At 43.4% G+C, this 16,019-nt stretch overlaps 1 protein-coding gene across 11 annotated transcripts in view; it reads right to left on the bottom strand.

Annotated features, from left to right (window-relative positions):
• The window catches only part of KLF12 (KLF transcription factor 12), a 247,864-nt gene that overhangs the window by 26,800 nt on the left and 205,045 nt on the right, over positions 1-16,019 (bottom strand). The gene's annotated exons all lie outside the window — the stretch shown is intronic.

Below are 16,019 nucleotides of genomic sequence, written 5' to 3'. Positions count from 1 at the left end.
TATCAACCCCATTATGGTTATACCGCACAGCAGTGACGTTCACCTACAGTTATACCAGCCTGTTTATCTGCTTTAAGTACTGGAACAACATTGGCCTTCATCAAGTTTCTGGGACTTCCCCCACATTCCTGGGTTTATTGACGTTGAAGGTAAATGATCTAGAGATTTGTCAGCCATCTCTGTTAAACTCTTGAGATGCAAGTTCCCGGTTCTCCTGAAAGAATTTGTGACTGTCAAATGAGAATGGATCAGAGGAAAAGAAACGGAATCTGATCACGAAAAGAAGTAAGCACGAACCTTTGGGGAAGCTAAGATACTGCGAAATGCATTTCAAAAAAGCACTGATGTTGATGCATCTGCTGAGAAGCTCCTGTGTCAACACTAATCTTCAACCTTCTGTTACAATAGCCAGTGCTGTTACAGCTATAGCTGTTCTGCCATAAACTTCACTTTTAGAGATTTCCAGAATTTGCCGAGGACTATTTATATTGGGTTAAAACTTTGCATAAAGCACCTTGCACTGTTAGCATGTGATTTCTCTGATGTTCCAATTCACTGCATTACAGATCTTTCAGCCTTGAATTCCTGGTAGTTCAAATCACACATTTTTCTTTTCGTTTAAATATTTTTACAGTACAACCCTAATTTAAAGCACTATTTAAAAAAAAATGGAGTACTCTCTTTCTGACAGCCCTCTTTTTCTCTTAACACTTGATATATATTCATATTTCACGTTCAGGCAAAGAGATTCTTCCAGATTAATTATTTTTGCCTATAATATATTGTGTGTAAATGGGCATGCATGGAATTTCTGAAATGGAGGAAGAAATGGGCAGAGGGTTGTAATATCAACATTAACTAGCAAAAAGTAGTCCCCAAGAGAGTAAGACACATTGGCACGTTAACTATGTGACAGGAATACAGATATATTCAGCTGTCAAAAAAACAGCTTAGCAATTGCATTTAAGCATCTACATCTCAGGGCAAATAAAAGTCTTGGGTTACATGATTCACTGAGAATGGTCTTAGTACTCCAGGTTTTTTTTTAAACATCCCACCAGCTACAATAAAAAGCAAACATGTAAATCAAATCTTAAAGCTCAGTACTGAAGGTACAAAATCCAGTGCTCAAGACCAGAAAATCTTTATCTTTAAAAGCAAATATTTGTGCATCATTTTTGCTGCATGTGATTTACGAGCCATCTTAAAAGCCTATTTTGTAACAGGGCATTCAGATCCTGGATAGTACAGCTCGTTTAAACGTGAGGAAGATCAAGCTTATAATGCTGCTGCAATTTCCAGCCCTGAGATAAAATGAACCTTGAGCAGAGTCAGCACCTCGTAAAAGGCTATTTGTCACGTACAAGAAAGTGACCTCACTGCTGGGAACTGCTCTGTGCTCTCCCAGGTATTTATACAGGAGATGGTGGCATAGAGCGGTGCCGCAAAGGTGGCACACAATCAGTGCTGCTGCTTCCTAACTGGATTGCTCTCTCTTTCTAAAAGGCGAAGCATCCTACCTATTCCACGCCAGGGAAAATAACCAAATAAGCCACAGGAGGTGCTGTGCATTGCCACCGTCCCCCATGAGCTTCACAGCCATCGCTTGCTCAGCACGCCAAGGAGAAAGGTTACCGTCAGCTGGAACTGGCAAATGTAAGCTCATGCCTTCCCTTCGCAGCACTGCAGGCTAAATGACAAACTAGCCAGCAGAAGGGACTCGCCTGGCAAGTGAGAGCACACTCCAAAGGTGATCCTCCTCTGCCACTCTGACGCCCGTGGTGCGGGGGGACCCCACAGTGCAGACACGCTCACCGGTGGAAAAGGAGCCAGATCCTACCTGATACCACCAGCTTTGTGTTAGCCTTACAAAAGCTGTGTGATCTTTTTAAATGGAGATGCCACAGGAAGCCATAAAAAGAGCACGAGGTGCTTTTTTGAGCTTCCTGAGGTTAGTCCCTCTCACAGTAACCGTCAGTGGATTTGCTGATGTTCTTTCCCTTGGCCATGCAGCAGTGAAGGGACACCCTCCTCTTTCTCAAGCAATTTCTACAAAATACCCTCACCAACCACACAGAGAGACATAAAAGAAGTCCTCAAACCCATGTTTTGTGACGAGGAGCTGTCAGTTCTTCTGTTAACGGCCAAGATCTCAGGCAGCCTTTAAGGCTCAAGGTGGGGTTTAGCAACAGGACTGATACTACAGGTATCACCCCAGGCAAACTGCAGGATACATCAAATTACTGCTGAAACATCAAGTTTGAAAGATAAATTAACAAAGAAGAAAACTGGGTTCTGACCTGTCAGTTTGATGTTTATTTATTTGCGGTTCGTTATTTCTAAAAACAGTGCAATTTCTGTATTAGTGTAGAAACTACTACACTAACAGAAATCCTGGGACACTGCTGGTTGCCTCTATAAGCAGCTGCAACACCTGTAGTCAGTACTGCTCATAGGGTGAAATGAATAAAATCAGTGTGAGCATTTAGGGCGATTTACCCTTCAGCTGTGTTATTTCCAGCTGGAAGTAAAAGCATGCATCTCTGCAACTCACACATGGCCAACTGCTTGTCTCTCTGATGCAAAAAAAGCCTGCCAAGTAAAACAAAGACTGGGGCTTCGCCAGTAGATGGCCATCAAGTTCTGCTGAACGTGATCTTCGCTGCACGCGACACGGATTGTAACAACCCTGGTAACGAAGGATTATTCTTCCTTTCTACGAATGCTGCCCATGACGTTCTAGGTGTTTTGCCTCCATTCTACATACAGACTGGGAAAGGCCCTTGGCATATGCAGTAACACTGTTAAAAACACACGTAGCGGGTCTTTTTATACTGATCCGGTGTTCTCTGAGCGATATGAAGAGCAGAGCTGCCTGGGGAGCATGGTATGTTTAGTAAAGCCTTGAACTGTGTTCAGTGCCGTGACACACCAACAACGTGCCATGCGGTGGTAAGTCGCTGCACACTGGCTGCTCCCCCCAAAAAGCCTGTCACGTGCTCTCACCCTGTGGCCACCAAAGTACGAGATTCCTGGCGCTGCCGGCGTCCCAGCAAGCCGGGTGAGAGCTAGCTGACACAGCCAGCATGGAGCCGGTGATGGGCAGTGAGCCGCCGCTTTGCTCTTTGCCATACAAACCCCAACAGCGTCCCAGTGTGGTGGTTTTGTTCTTGTGATTGCCACCTTTACGCCTCCTCAGCCCCTCCGCTATAAGCTCAGGCTTTTTGGCTGTCTCCTGCCTGCCTCGCAAAAGACCTCATGGAAGACACAGCGACTCAGGGCCAACAGGTATAGACCAGCTTGTGTCCAAAGTCCCCCCCACCTTACCATACGTCTCTCCTTTACAGCATTCAGACTGTATTACCTTCCTCCCTAGCTGGCCTTGTAGTTAAAACTAGAGACTTATGCCTGCACCTTAACAACAGTCCATGGCTGCTAAAAACACATGCTAACTTCACTTTGGGGTGAGACCCAGGCACCTATCAGCTGTGTCCCCTCCACTCTGGCTACCATGAGAAGGAGAACCAGGCTGGGCTCAGCCCCACGCAGCAGCCGCTCAGCCCGGGTGAGGGCTTGCCAGGCCACAGCGTGCCCCACAAGGCGGGCATAACGCAAGCCATGGTCCTCTCGCGTTTCTCAGGCTCTGGGCTGTCAAAGGATGTGGCTTGGCTAAGCTGGAATACCAGGACAGTCTTGCTCCAGTTGCTTTCCCTTGTGTCAGCCCTGGCACTTGTCTGATCCTGCAGTGAGGCAGTTCAGGGACCCACAATGACAAAAAGTCAATTCTGCAAAAGAACCACTTGAGCAGCTTGCTTGCTCGTGCTGGTTTAGCTCCTTAAATAGTGGAGTCTGCCAAGTACCTGCACCGATACATGGGAGAGGATGGGAACCTGTGGCCAAGGGTTAGGGGACTGTCATCGCACCTTTCAGTGGCAACTAGCTGTGATTACCACCAACGCCACATCTTCCACGGAAATTCAGAATTTGTATGAAGAAATCGAGAACATGGACATAAGCAATCAACACAAGGAACAACTGGAAAAGTCCACCTGTTGCTCCACAACGAAGCTTCTTCTTGTGATACTTGTGTGTATAACGCGCAAAAAGATAAACACATAAATAGATAGGCTGAAAACAAAAATTGGGAGATACTACCATGCTAAATACTTAGGAGGCGACAATGTGCCTTGGCAGTACAGGATAGAACCAACAGGCAAACATTCATATCTCACCCTCAGGCCAATTTTGGACATCCAGATATTTACAGTTTTTCTTTGTTTTTAAAGGGAAAAAAGATATAAATATACAATATTCAAATACACAATATTCAAATACACAAATAGTGTATAAATTCAGCAATGTGAATCATTACTTTATGAGACATGCAAAGTTTCTGGGCCAACCTTTCAGTCATAGTAACTAAAAGCACAGGCAAACGAAATAAAAGCAGAAAACTAGAATGCAACATGTCTGCATTCAGGTGGTAATGAGCACTTGAAGAAAATCCTTGGATCTCTTGCATTTGCCTGGCATTCAAACGGAACCTGAGCTGCAGAAACATCATGGGTTTTGGCCACTTAATGTTTAGAAAAACTAGAGGTCTTAAGTGAATAAATACGGGCATCGGAGTCGAGCTTTCTGCGTTATTTTTGAAAATCTTGGCCTTTGGATCCAGTCGTGGGACGGCACCTCACCCCGAGCACGTCAGTCGATCTCACGCAGACCCGTGGCAGCTGTCGGTCATCCTTCGGGTGAAGCAGGGCAGCAGCGACCCTGGGCGGCTCACAGAGCAGCTCCCTGCCAAGGGCAGTCGGAAGCAGAGGCGACTGCAGTCCCAAGGCCTTTGCTTGGCTCCTCTGGCGCATTTCTGAATCGAGCGAACACGTGCACAGCAGCACACCACTCATTCAGCGAGCTCATCTCGCTAGAGATAAAGTATCCTCTTTCTGTTAAGACCTTCAAGTTTCAGACGCCAAAAGGCATGATACGGGTTTTCTGTGTGTTTTTGAAAAGGGAAATTGAACCACATTTCCCAGTTTCCAGCTCTCAATTACTTTCTTTTGTAGTAGCTTTTTACACAATGTAATTTCATTTTCTGATAGCTCGTATAATGTTACCTTCCCACTCAGGATATTGGTGAAAGTATCCTTACAAACACTACATATTAAACTGTGAAGAAATATGATATGGATTATTTTTCATTACAGTTTATAGAACTTCACCTAGTAGTGAGACGCCGAAATCATACTATATAAAAACATAGCAGGTTTTTTTGCTTTAATATGCTTCAATATCAGTGTAATCTCCTGGTAAAGTTTTCCTCTGAAACATTTACTTACTGCTTTTTTTTTAATACAAAGTTTCTACTGTCTCCTGTTCACAAACAGATGCACATGCATATATACATATGTATTTTTTCTCCTCTTTGATTCTTAGATTCTAATTAATGTTTCATGAAAGGCAAACATCTGCTTTAGGAATGTTAGATATTAAAACATACCAAGCAGTACTTAAGGCAATCATAAAAGGAAAATATGTACTACTCTTTTATTAGCAGTAGTTACTTCAATCAGTGTACTTTAAGGTGATGTTATACTAGAAATTATACTTTTTGTCAAGAAAGAAAGGAGGAATTTGGCAGCATACACAAACAGCACACATATTAAATGGGAAAATCACATGGGTAAACAAAACACAGATAAGAGATGATTTGAATACATTTGGTTCAGAAAGTGCCTGAGCTGGAGATGGTGGGAAATCGCACTGGGAGCAGACGGGAGTAGGAGCACAGTAAGTTTGTCTGTCCTAGGTGTCCACTTCTGGCTGCTACCAGAGGCAGAGCCCGGGGCAAGATGATCCTCTGCTCTGGCTCCATACGGCCATTCCCATGCTCTTACATCCCTGTCCTGGGCGGTCAGCAAACAAAATACCCTGCACATCTCTGACCACGACTTTATCTGCAGCATTTATTCCCACAGAGACTAGCTAAAGTTACTTGAACTGGTCAGCTGTCTTGCAATACCTGAGTGCATTACAACATCTCTCTGGCTGTGGTGGAACCGAAAGCATGACTATACATGAAACAAACTTCTGGCAGAGGGGAAGAGCTTTGGAGTCTACTAGGAAAAGCACTGATGTCAACCATGGCACGCCTTATCAAAATTATCCATCACCTCCGTTATCAGCTGTGTTAAGCTGAGGCATCAGAATGAGACAGTTGCCTGATCCTCCTGAGCTGTGTTTGTGCTGTGGGATCCGGGAGCACTTTCCAGCTCCTAGGGCAGTGCTGTCCTGGGGAGTATCCCAGCTCCACACTGGCCCGAGACCCGAGCACATGCCACGTTCTCCTCTTTCACGCTTGGTCCTTGTGCTGGGTTTCTAACGAAAGGAAGCTGGGACAGAAAGTATCTACGACATGCTCCAGCATGTCCCCCAGATCTGATGACTGAAGAACTGGGACTGCAAAGCACACTTCCGATACAGAAAACCTATAAATCAAGCCTATGATGAACTCTGAAATGCCACTAAAAAAGAACCATACCAAAACTTTCCATCTATTTTACCCTTATCATTAACTAAGAAAATTTTACCCTGGAGAGTTACTGTGTAAAAAAGCAAGGGAATTACATGTTAACTATCTAGCATGTAAGCATTGCCTATGTAATTAAAATGTTTATTCCTGGGTTTGGGAAAGTTCACGGCCGTATGACAACTTGCACCACCTGCAGATCCTGCTGTAAGAACCGGAACCTGGGCCAGCCTCTAAGCAGAGACAAACTTATTCCTGCACAGCTACATGCAGCTGTAGCCAAGCATGGGCGACAGCAGCTCCCGGGCCAGCGACACCCCTACTGAATTACTGGGCTGCTGCTTAGCAAAGACCAATTTCACATTTCTCCTAACACGGCAGGACATACAGAGCTTGTTTCCACCTGTAAAAGTTTTAGAAACATTTGATAGTAAGGCTATGATGTTTTACACGTAGACAAAATACTTTCAGTAATGTTAAACATAATTCTGCTTCATTGCTCTCCATCTTTCCCTTGGTTTGGATAGATGGACTCGCATTAGGTGAGACACTTGGCCTTAGGTTTTGCCATAGATTTTGAGGTGACAACGATGGCAGTTGTTTAAAACTGTTTAGGAGATGTGCAACATACAGAAGATGCACGGCTGCATCATCGACAATTCCAGGTCCTCACGAAGGCTGAACATGGTGCAAAGGCTGCTCTGGACGCTGAAGCCCACGTTAACACCTCCTTTGCTAACATGCCGCATTACCGTGAAATAAAGATGAATACAAAAACTCAGCTGGGGAGGGAGCTGTGGGGATCCACCTGGTCCAACCTGCTGCTCAACAGGGTTAACTTCGGAGCTAGATCAGATTGCTTACGGCCTTGTCCTGTTGAAGTCTGAAAATGTTTGAAGATGGAAAAAAACGCATCTCTCTGGGCAACATGTTCCAGTGCTCAGCCATGCTCATGTTCTAAAGGCAGTGTCTAATGAATGCTCATTTATTCTAAATAGTTCCTACATAAATGTTTATATTTATAAATACACACATCTACACATTACAATGAAAGATAACACAGTGACCATGAGCTAATGCAACCTTAAATTTATTTATTTGCTTTTTTAAAATTAGCTTACTTTGCTTGAGGCCACTGTTCTTAGCTAAAGTGGAACTCCACAAAAATAAGGAAACCTCAAGCAGCGTAAAAAATGTATCTTCACAATGAACTTGCAGGTACAATAAAGTGCATAAGCAAAGGTCTGTTCTTTGGATCTGATGACAAAGCATTGTATGTCTTCCTGAAAGCAGGAGTAGTTCCTGGAATCCTGTATGCCAAATGTATTTGATGCGTGCTAGTTCAGGCCTGGGAGCTGAACCTGGTCTAGCAGATAAAGAGCATCTTATTTCATCCCCGCTTTTCAGAGCTGGCAGAACAGCAGTGATCATTCACAGGATCTCTAACGCACCAGCCGTCCCAACACTCCTTCCAGACGGAGGCTGCATCAATGCCAAGTCTGTTCTTTCTTTTTTGTCCCCTTCTAAACAGAGCAGAAAATTCAGTAACCGAGCACCTCCAACTCAGCTTTGAGAGCACAGGGCCCTGCTTTTTACCTTTCCTGTTCCCTTCTGATTCATGCTTTTCTTTCATGTTTTTCTGGCAACACATACGCAAACAAGCTACACCAATACTGGTATTCTCAGCAGAGGAAATTAAAAAAAGTGAAATAAAGACTACTCTGTTGGAGACATGGGCTGAGCTGAAATTTCCAACATGGAAATTAGATGAGTATGTACATATTCACAGCTTTCACCTTTGTTCTGGTTACTTGTAGAAACAGGGTAGACGCTCCGCTTTCTAGTGCAGGACGCCCTGCATGTTGTACCTTGCTCTCCCGATTTCCCATTCTTCTTATAGCTCTAATTCTGATTTCTCCCACCTGTGCAGCACAGTAGTCAGTTCCAACGGCTGTACAATGACGGCTCTCGCCTGTACGCCCACCTCCTCTTGTTGGTCAGACTAACAAATGTGGAACTGATCACTGCAGTGGTGATTAAAAATTCTCTCTTCTCTATCCTTAGCTGACAAAATTGTCGCGTAATGTCTTGCCAGGTTGGTGACATTAAATGAGGACATTGCATCCACTGGGACTGAAGCTCATGTGAATGACCTTTTCTTCCTTCCTGTTCAGAAGGCTTATTATCGATACGTTAAATATGTGATTACCCTGGATACCTATGTATAATGTAATCATGGGTGGTCATCTGTCATACTCTGTGGCTTCAAGCAGATTTTGGAACTACTAAACAGTTGACTCCATAGAAATGCACACTTCAGTGCTTATATTTGTAAAGATAACCTGCCACCCCCCACAGAATGTAATCTCAAAAAAACAATTTTGTATGCCCCACAGCCATCTACAAGCTCCTGTCTCTGAGAATACATATTGCAAAGAATTGATCTATTGCAGAGATAAAGTAAGTATCATACCTATTTGATCTGGCTAGGAGAAAAGGGACTAAATAATTTAATTCATTTGGGGACAAAAACGTTACTGAGCACAAGATCATGCTTCAGGGATCTGAGTTTCTTTTTCTAAAACTACTTTCTAATCAATAAAGTTTGAGATTTATGGGTTTTTTTCCTTCCAGAGCACCCTCTCCTATTGAAAGGAGTTTTTTATAAAAGAACATGAGAAAATATTCTATAAATCAAAATTGTTACTACACCCCAGAGGCCATACAGATTGTGTTACCATGAATTTTCGTTAACAACAATGAGGAAACCTGATGTATTTATGTTATACAAGAAGCTAGCTTTTCTATTCAATATGCTAACTTGTACCTAGCTTTACAGCCATGCATGTCGATAAGGTATCTCTTCATTTAGATTACAAGATCCTTGCTACACCTTTTTTGCTGGTTTGTGTTTGCAAAGCAAAATAAGTACAGTGAGGTTCAAATCCATGAACAGAGTACTAATACACTACTGCGATATGAAGAAACCCCGCTACCTCTCCTTGCATCTGTGGTTTTCCACACCTATTTATAATATAGTCTCACCTGAAAACCAAGCAATGTTCTGGGCTTCACTGGGTCCAGCTCCTCAGCCTCCTTTCCCAGGGACTGCCATTTCTTTTCTCTTCCTGCCCTTTATTTTCCTTCCCCCAGACTTGCTGCCACCTCCCCAGCTGGGAACCGCCTCTCTAAGAGAATCCACAGGGCCAGGTTTTGCCACTGAGTAAGATATTTACATAGGCAGAAATCGAAATGGTTGCAGTTTCACCGTGTTTGCTAGTATCTGAAAGATTTCTAGTGGCTTCGTCTGCACACTGGGATAGCAGGTGTCCCCAAAAGTTGCAGAAATCACTCAGCCATATAATTTCTCAGAAAGAGGAACCCATGACTACCATCTAGGATCTGGAAGAGTTACTGTATCTTTTTACTGGCCTTGGACAGATCGGTTGGACCACGTGGGCAACCATTCCTTTTCTTCTCTCTGTCATTGAAATCAATCTGATTTCCACCCAGAAATTCAACAATTCCAGTTCAGTGGTCAGAAAGATATCCAGCTTGGACGCAGGCCTCGGAAAAGTCCGGCAAAGCTGCCATTGTCTTCACTGGAGTCAGACATACGCTCTCCCAACAGAAAGAGGAAACCCGAGTATTGTGGTTTTCATGAACTGGTCCCCTTAACACTTTCTCACCAAGGCAGCACTGCGTTTATGATCTCAAGTGCTCATGGGTAGGGCAAGGTTTGATTAAGAGCAAAATTTCTTCTGTAGGCAAACCGCATATAGCCATAAGGTACATTTTATACTAAGAAATCTAAGGAAATACATCTTTAACAGATCTGTTTGTCACATTAGAAATTGTTCCATTCGCACACAGAGTACACAGTCTCTATTCTTCACAATAAATACCCCATAACACACTTTCAAGAGCATCGATTAAGCTGGTGGCCAAGCAGCTCCACTCCTCTGGGCTCCACTGGATCGAGGTGGTTGCGTGGGCTTGCTCTCATGCTCCTCCACTTCAACAACTAGGTGGCCCTCAGTGTGGCTATTTCCCGGTCAGGAAAAACTACAGACACCTTTAGGATGGCAATATTCGTCTTTAGAAAAGCAAGAACAAAATCCTGAGGACTTTTTGCCATCAAAATAAAGGGTCAAGATTTCACCCTGCGTGTGCTCCAGCCCCGCTAAGGCAAAATCAGACTGAGGACTTGGCTGGTTATATTAACCATGTACATGAATTTATAGAAAAGTTCTCATGCGAGGATTTAAATTGTGTAAGATCTAAATGAAGTTGCCTCTTCAGGTTTTTTGAAATGTAACACAATGCATTCTCCTGATAAGAAATGTTTTCCCACTGGCTAAAGGGTGTCTGTCTCCCTTCGGGATATCAAGTATTCAATTATTTGAGGGAAATTATTCTGCTATTTCCAACAGACATTGAATGTTTTGCTCAGAAAAGGATAAAAATAAACAAAGTTGAACAAGCTTTGCAACTGTCAGGTTTTTGACCCGGCCCTTCCCTGAAGACTAGCAACAGGCAAAACGGCATGTTTGCAGGCTTTATGAAATAGATTTAATTTAGCTTGATCCCACAAGAATTATTTAGATAAATATTTAGAAACAATGCTGCCCAACAAAAGAAAGAGAGAGAATTCATAGTCATATAGTATTGTAGTTAAATGAACACTTTTTCACAGGGGGTTAAATAGCCACCGTTTTCAGATTAGCACACTTTTTCCTTTGATTTGAAAATGTCTCAGGGCCAAGGGAAGGAACTCGGTTTCCATCCACGCAGAAACATCACCCAGTCACCAGCAGGATTTCTTGCAGATGCCTTAGAAATGCGTATCGGACCTCCATCATCCGCATGATATTCCTTGTCCTATTCAGTGCTAAAGAATATTTCTACAGCTTTGTTATTACTTGGTGTATTTATTTTTACCATCACTATAATTTATTTTCACACTTGGAAGCACACTCACATTACAGAGGAAATCTTGCAAAGAAGTGAAGCGGATCTGTCTAGCTGCTCTCTCTAAAGTGGGCGCATCCCTCCCGACTGCGTCTCCTACAACGCTGAGAATCAAGGGATGGTAATAACAGGCCACTCTGTTCACCTTGCTAATTTATGCATGTTGCTAATTAGCGCTCTGCCAAGCGTAGTTTTTAAGTCCCGAAGGCAGGTCAACAGATCTGAGTGGCTAGAAGAGAGTGCTCTGAATTTCAAGCATCTTAAATGTGCGGTCAGGAGCACTGGTCTAGGACCCAGCGGTCCCTTGCTTTGTCACAGGTTTCCTGCATATATTAGCCCAAAGCCAGTTGTGCTGACCCAGGATCCAGTTCATTCATCTCTGGAATTTCTATTGCTTCCCTGAAAGCACCGGTCTCCCAAATCTTCACCAACATTATGTTTGGCTTAGTAACTTAAATCCACGTCAGGACCTCTTTAGTTGTACTTTTAAAATTTCCTTTTGGAAAAAAAAAATTGAAACCTCCCGCCCCCCACCTACTTCTGGATATTTTTTCCTCCCTAATCTGTTAAAATCTCTGCTTGTTTACTATCTGAGATCTTACAAACAGTCACCAAATAAAGCACCCACTAGTACTGCCAATATAGTAATTAAGAACAACCGGCATGCTTACACTCAAGTGTTTGCTGGAGAAATCAGAGTCTGTTAAAATCTAGCAAAACTCAACCCTGCACATATGTTGTTTTGTTTTGTTTTGTTAAATGGGATGGAACATACCAGAACTTTAAAGATCAAAAAACCCCATAATTTCCTAAAACATTTGGAGCCTTCGCATGCAGTAAAAAGGGATAATTATCAAAGCATTTTGCTGTCACAATTGTTCATTTGGAAGAGACACAGAAAAAAAACCCCAAATCCAAATCCAAAACTCTCAGCGCGACAGAATGATATCGCTGTAACTACAGTAAATAAGAAAAAGTATTAGGCAGGTGGAGGAAGACATCAGGGCGGCACTCTGCGCAAGGTCAGACGAGGCAAACGTGACCATCGCAAGCGACTGCCTGAGTAAGACAAGCTAGACATCTCCCCCTGGAAATGGGGTCCCACTCCCCATGTGTGCCGCGGAGCCGCCCACCGCTTTGGGCAGGCGTCCCTGCCCACACCACCCGGGAGGTGTGGGAGGTTGCTCAAGGCACCTCCTGACACCCACCCAGAGGTGAGCAGACACATTTCGGGGGGGAAGAGAGAGAGGGGCTCTTCCCTCCCACCGCAGTTCTCATTTCTTTGCCCTGTTATATACTTTTATCCCATATGGGAGGGATAGAGGGAGGAGGACTGTCATTGCAGACTGAAATCGAGTTTGACATAAGATCACAACTTGGAGACACAAAACCCAACCTGATGTGCCCGTATCCATTTTTTTTCCAGAAATATTGCTGTAGCGAAGCCATTCACTTTAATTACACCCCTGAATCCTCTTTGGAAACTCCCATTTCCAAGTCCACCTCTTGCCCCTCTGCCTGGATAAGTGGAGGTCCGTTCTGAGTTTTGTGTTAGCTGTAACAGCAGCCACAAAATCTACTTCTCATTTAACTCTCACATTTGGCCACTCAAATGCAACCCAGCTTGTTACACAAACGGGGGTAGAGAAGTCTTGAATACTCATATAATGGATTTTTTAATAGTAAAAATGTTAATTAAATGTGATGTAGAAGCATCTCGTGGCACGACAAAGCCCCTCTCCTGCCATACGGGAGGTAGGTGGAGGGTGTGGACAGGGACACCCACCCCGCCGCTCGCCCCGCAGCAGGCACAGAATAAAGCTGTAGTGCTTCTGCCAACGTATTCGATCGCGGTAGCTTTAAAAGGCTGCGTTCGCTGGCCAGTTATTTCTTGCTCTTATTATGGTCTTTCCTACAAAAATGAGATGTCGGAATTTCAATGTGCTTTGTGTTCAGTAAATTACAGTCGTTTTCAAAACATCTTTAACCTTTTCAGTGGCCGGTGGCCTGGCAGGCAGACCTCTTGTGTCTTTTCATACTGAAAGTCTGACAACCCTTTTCTGGAAAGGGCAAGGCAGGCACAGAGATAGCATGTAAAATTACAGAATATCAGCCAAACTGGTAGCACATACTGCACTGCTCTCTATTTAACACCAGGACGGTAAATCCTACTATCTCATTTCTGTGACAAAAAATTGAGCAACAACAAAAAATGGCCCAGTATTCATCTGTTTTTGTGACAGGCTGCTTTCATTTCAGCCATTGGAGTTCAAACAGCAGAGACATGGTTTACATAGATGTGCCGTGGGGGAGGTTTTTTTTCCGAAGGGCTGAAGCCTAACTCTACCCATCTGAAAGCACTGGATTTAAAACCATTTTGGAGGACAACACTATTATGAAGTCTCCCATTATTTCAGAGCCCATCTTACTCAACAATACCATTTTAAAGTATACCTAAATTAAATGAACAGCTTCTCATTAAAGCAACGTGCTGCGTTCAAACAGCAGTGAAGATCGGGAAAGGAGGGTAACACGGCTTGGGGATCTGGAGTGCTGCAACTGATTTCCAAGGTATCCTTACTCCTGTCGCTTATTCTTTGTGTGGTTTAGTTCCCAATTTGAAAAGTACGGGGATGCTACCCTTCCTCCTTCTCTCCATCTTCCTCCCACCACCTTACGTGTATCATCTTTTTGGGAAGCGGCTGAATCGCGCGCCTGTATGAACACAGCAGCAAGGGAGCTCCAACTCCACCCATGTTTTTCAGGCAGAAGGGTAAATGCTATTAATAAACAGAACTAACAAATTCTGAAAGTATATAGTATAAAAGATCAAAACATAATCTCTCCTCATTTCTCACTCTGCTAGCAGTCAGTAAATGCCCCTTACTGTTCGCAATGATGTCCAGAGAGAGTGTTTCCATCCTTATTCTAGGTGCGCATTTTAGGTGACTATGGTTAGGAAAAAATCCTTACGAATGCTATATGGTGATCATGCCTACGGTCCTACTGCATACTTCCGTATCACACACACATCACCAGACACAATGCAAGCCAAATACTGGTATGAGACTTATAAAAGTTCTCTTAAGAAAATGTTAGGTTTTATTTTTCTAAAGTAATGATTAAAAAATCCTTGAGTAAAACAGGTTTGTGATCAGACTGCTTCTGCCCTGCTGGCAAACCTGCCAGAAAATGCAGGCTCCCAGCTCTGGGACAAGAGAGCCATTATTGGCCAAACGCTCACGGGAATGCAAAGCCGCTACTTCATGTCCTGGCAAACGTCCCTGCAAAAGGTGGTGCTGTGATTTATGTGCCATTCAATGTTGTTTTTAAGACATTCACTGAACTGAAGAAGCACCATTAGAATACGTCAAGCACACGTCAAAACCCATCTAAATCAACAGAGGCTGAAAATACATCATGTGCTTGACACACAATAATTGACATGTCATATTATATTTGACATTTCAAGGACAGTAGTGCCTATTTAAATGGAGACGTGGTAATATAAATATTTTTTTACTTGAGCTAACCAAAATCTAGCAGGGCCATCTTGGTGAAGAGCTGTTCAGTAAATATCTGGGGAAAAAAAGGAATTCTTTTAAAAGAGTAAAATCTCTAATGGCTCAAATTATGAAATGAGGAAGAGCCAACTTTCAAGAAGATAACTCTACCAACACGCCACTATCTCAGGGGGAAATTCTGGTCACACTGGTTAGCAACCTCCTACTGATTTCCATGGAGCTGTAATTTCACCCATCCCTCCCTACTCCCTTTGCAGCTCTGCCTGGGTTCAGGCCTACAACTAACACTGCCCAGACTATCAGCACAACTGATACAGAAATACGGATTAACAGGATGGGAGTATAGGGAGACATGCACATAGCATGGGTCATGCTCTTTTTCCCTGCACAGACAAGACAAACTGCAACGCAGCAGAATTTTGAATTACATATGCTTCACCCGACACCTCATCCTCTCTCCTGGAGGCGACTGCATGGGGACATCACCAGCAATAACAAAGGTCCTACAGGACATGTTGACAAGAGAAAGAGGGAGGTAATATAAACCATCCAAAGAAGCAGCAGCCATGCAACCTACTCCTTACAGCAGGTCTGGGAGATTCCCCAAATTTAACACCCAACAAATTGAGAGCCCACTGTCATACTTTCTTCTGGTTCCCACCCATAAAGGGGCCTTGGGCTTTTTTGCTTCATTTAAATATTCTAAAGGTTTTTTCCCACCGTATGTTGTGATGCAAAGGAAAGGTGCTGGCAGAAAGTATTTAAACGGAGAGTTAAAAAGATTAAATAAATCTGCTGCCACTGTTTTTACCTAATACTTTCATGTACAGTCTTAATGGATTCTTTTGTGTTCCATCTTCTCTCCTCTACGTTTCCAAAACATGATGCTACGCTCCCCTGAACTGCTGCTTAGCCAAGCTATAGGTATCTAACTCCTTTACTCTGTCCTCTTAGCTATCCCCTCCAGCTATCTAAGCAGTTTGCTGCTCCTCTCA

The sequence above is a fragment of the Nipponia nippon genome, unplaced genomic scaffold (assembly GCF_047370975.1).
Source record: "Nipponia nippon isolate SJK-2023a ecotype South Korea unplaced genomic scaffold, ASM4737097v1 scaffold_2, whole genome shotgun sequence".
In the NCBI taxonomy this organism is placed as follows: domain Eukaryota; kingdom Metazoa; phylum Chordata; class Aves; order Pelecaniformes; family Threskiornithidae; genus Nipponia; species Nipponia nippon.
Note: the sequence above shows the minus strand (reverse complement) of the source record. Positions and strands in the feature narration are given on the sequence as shown.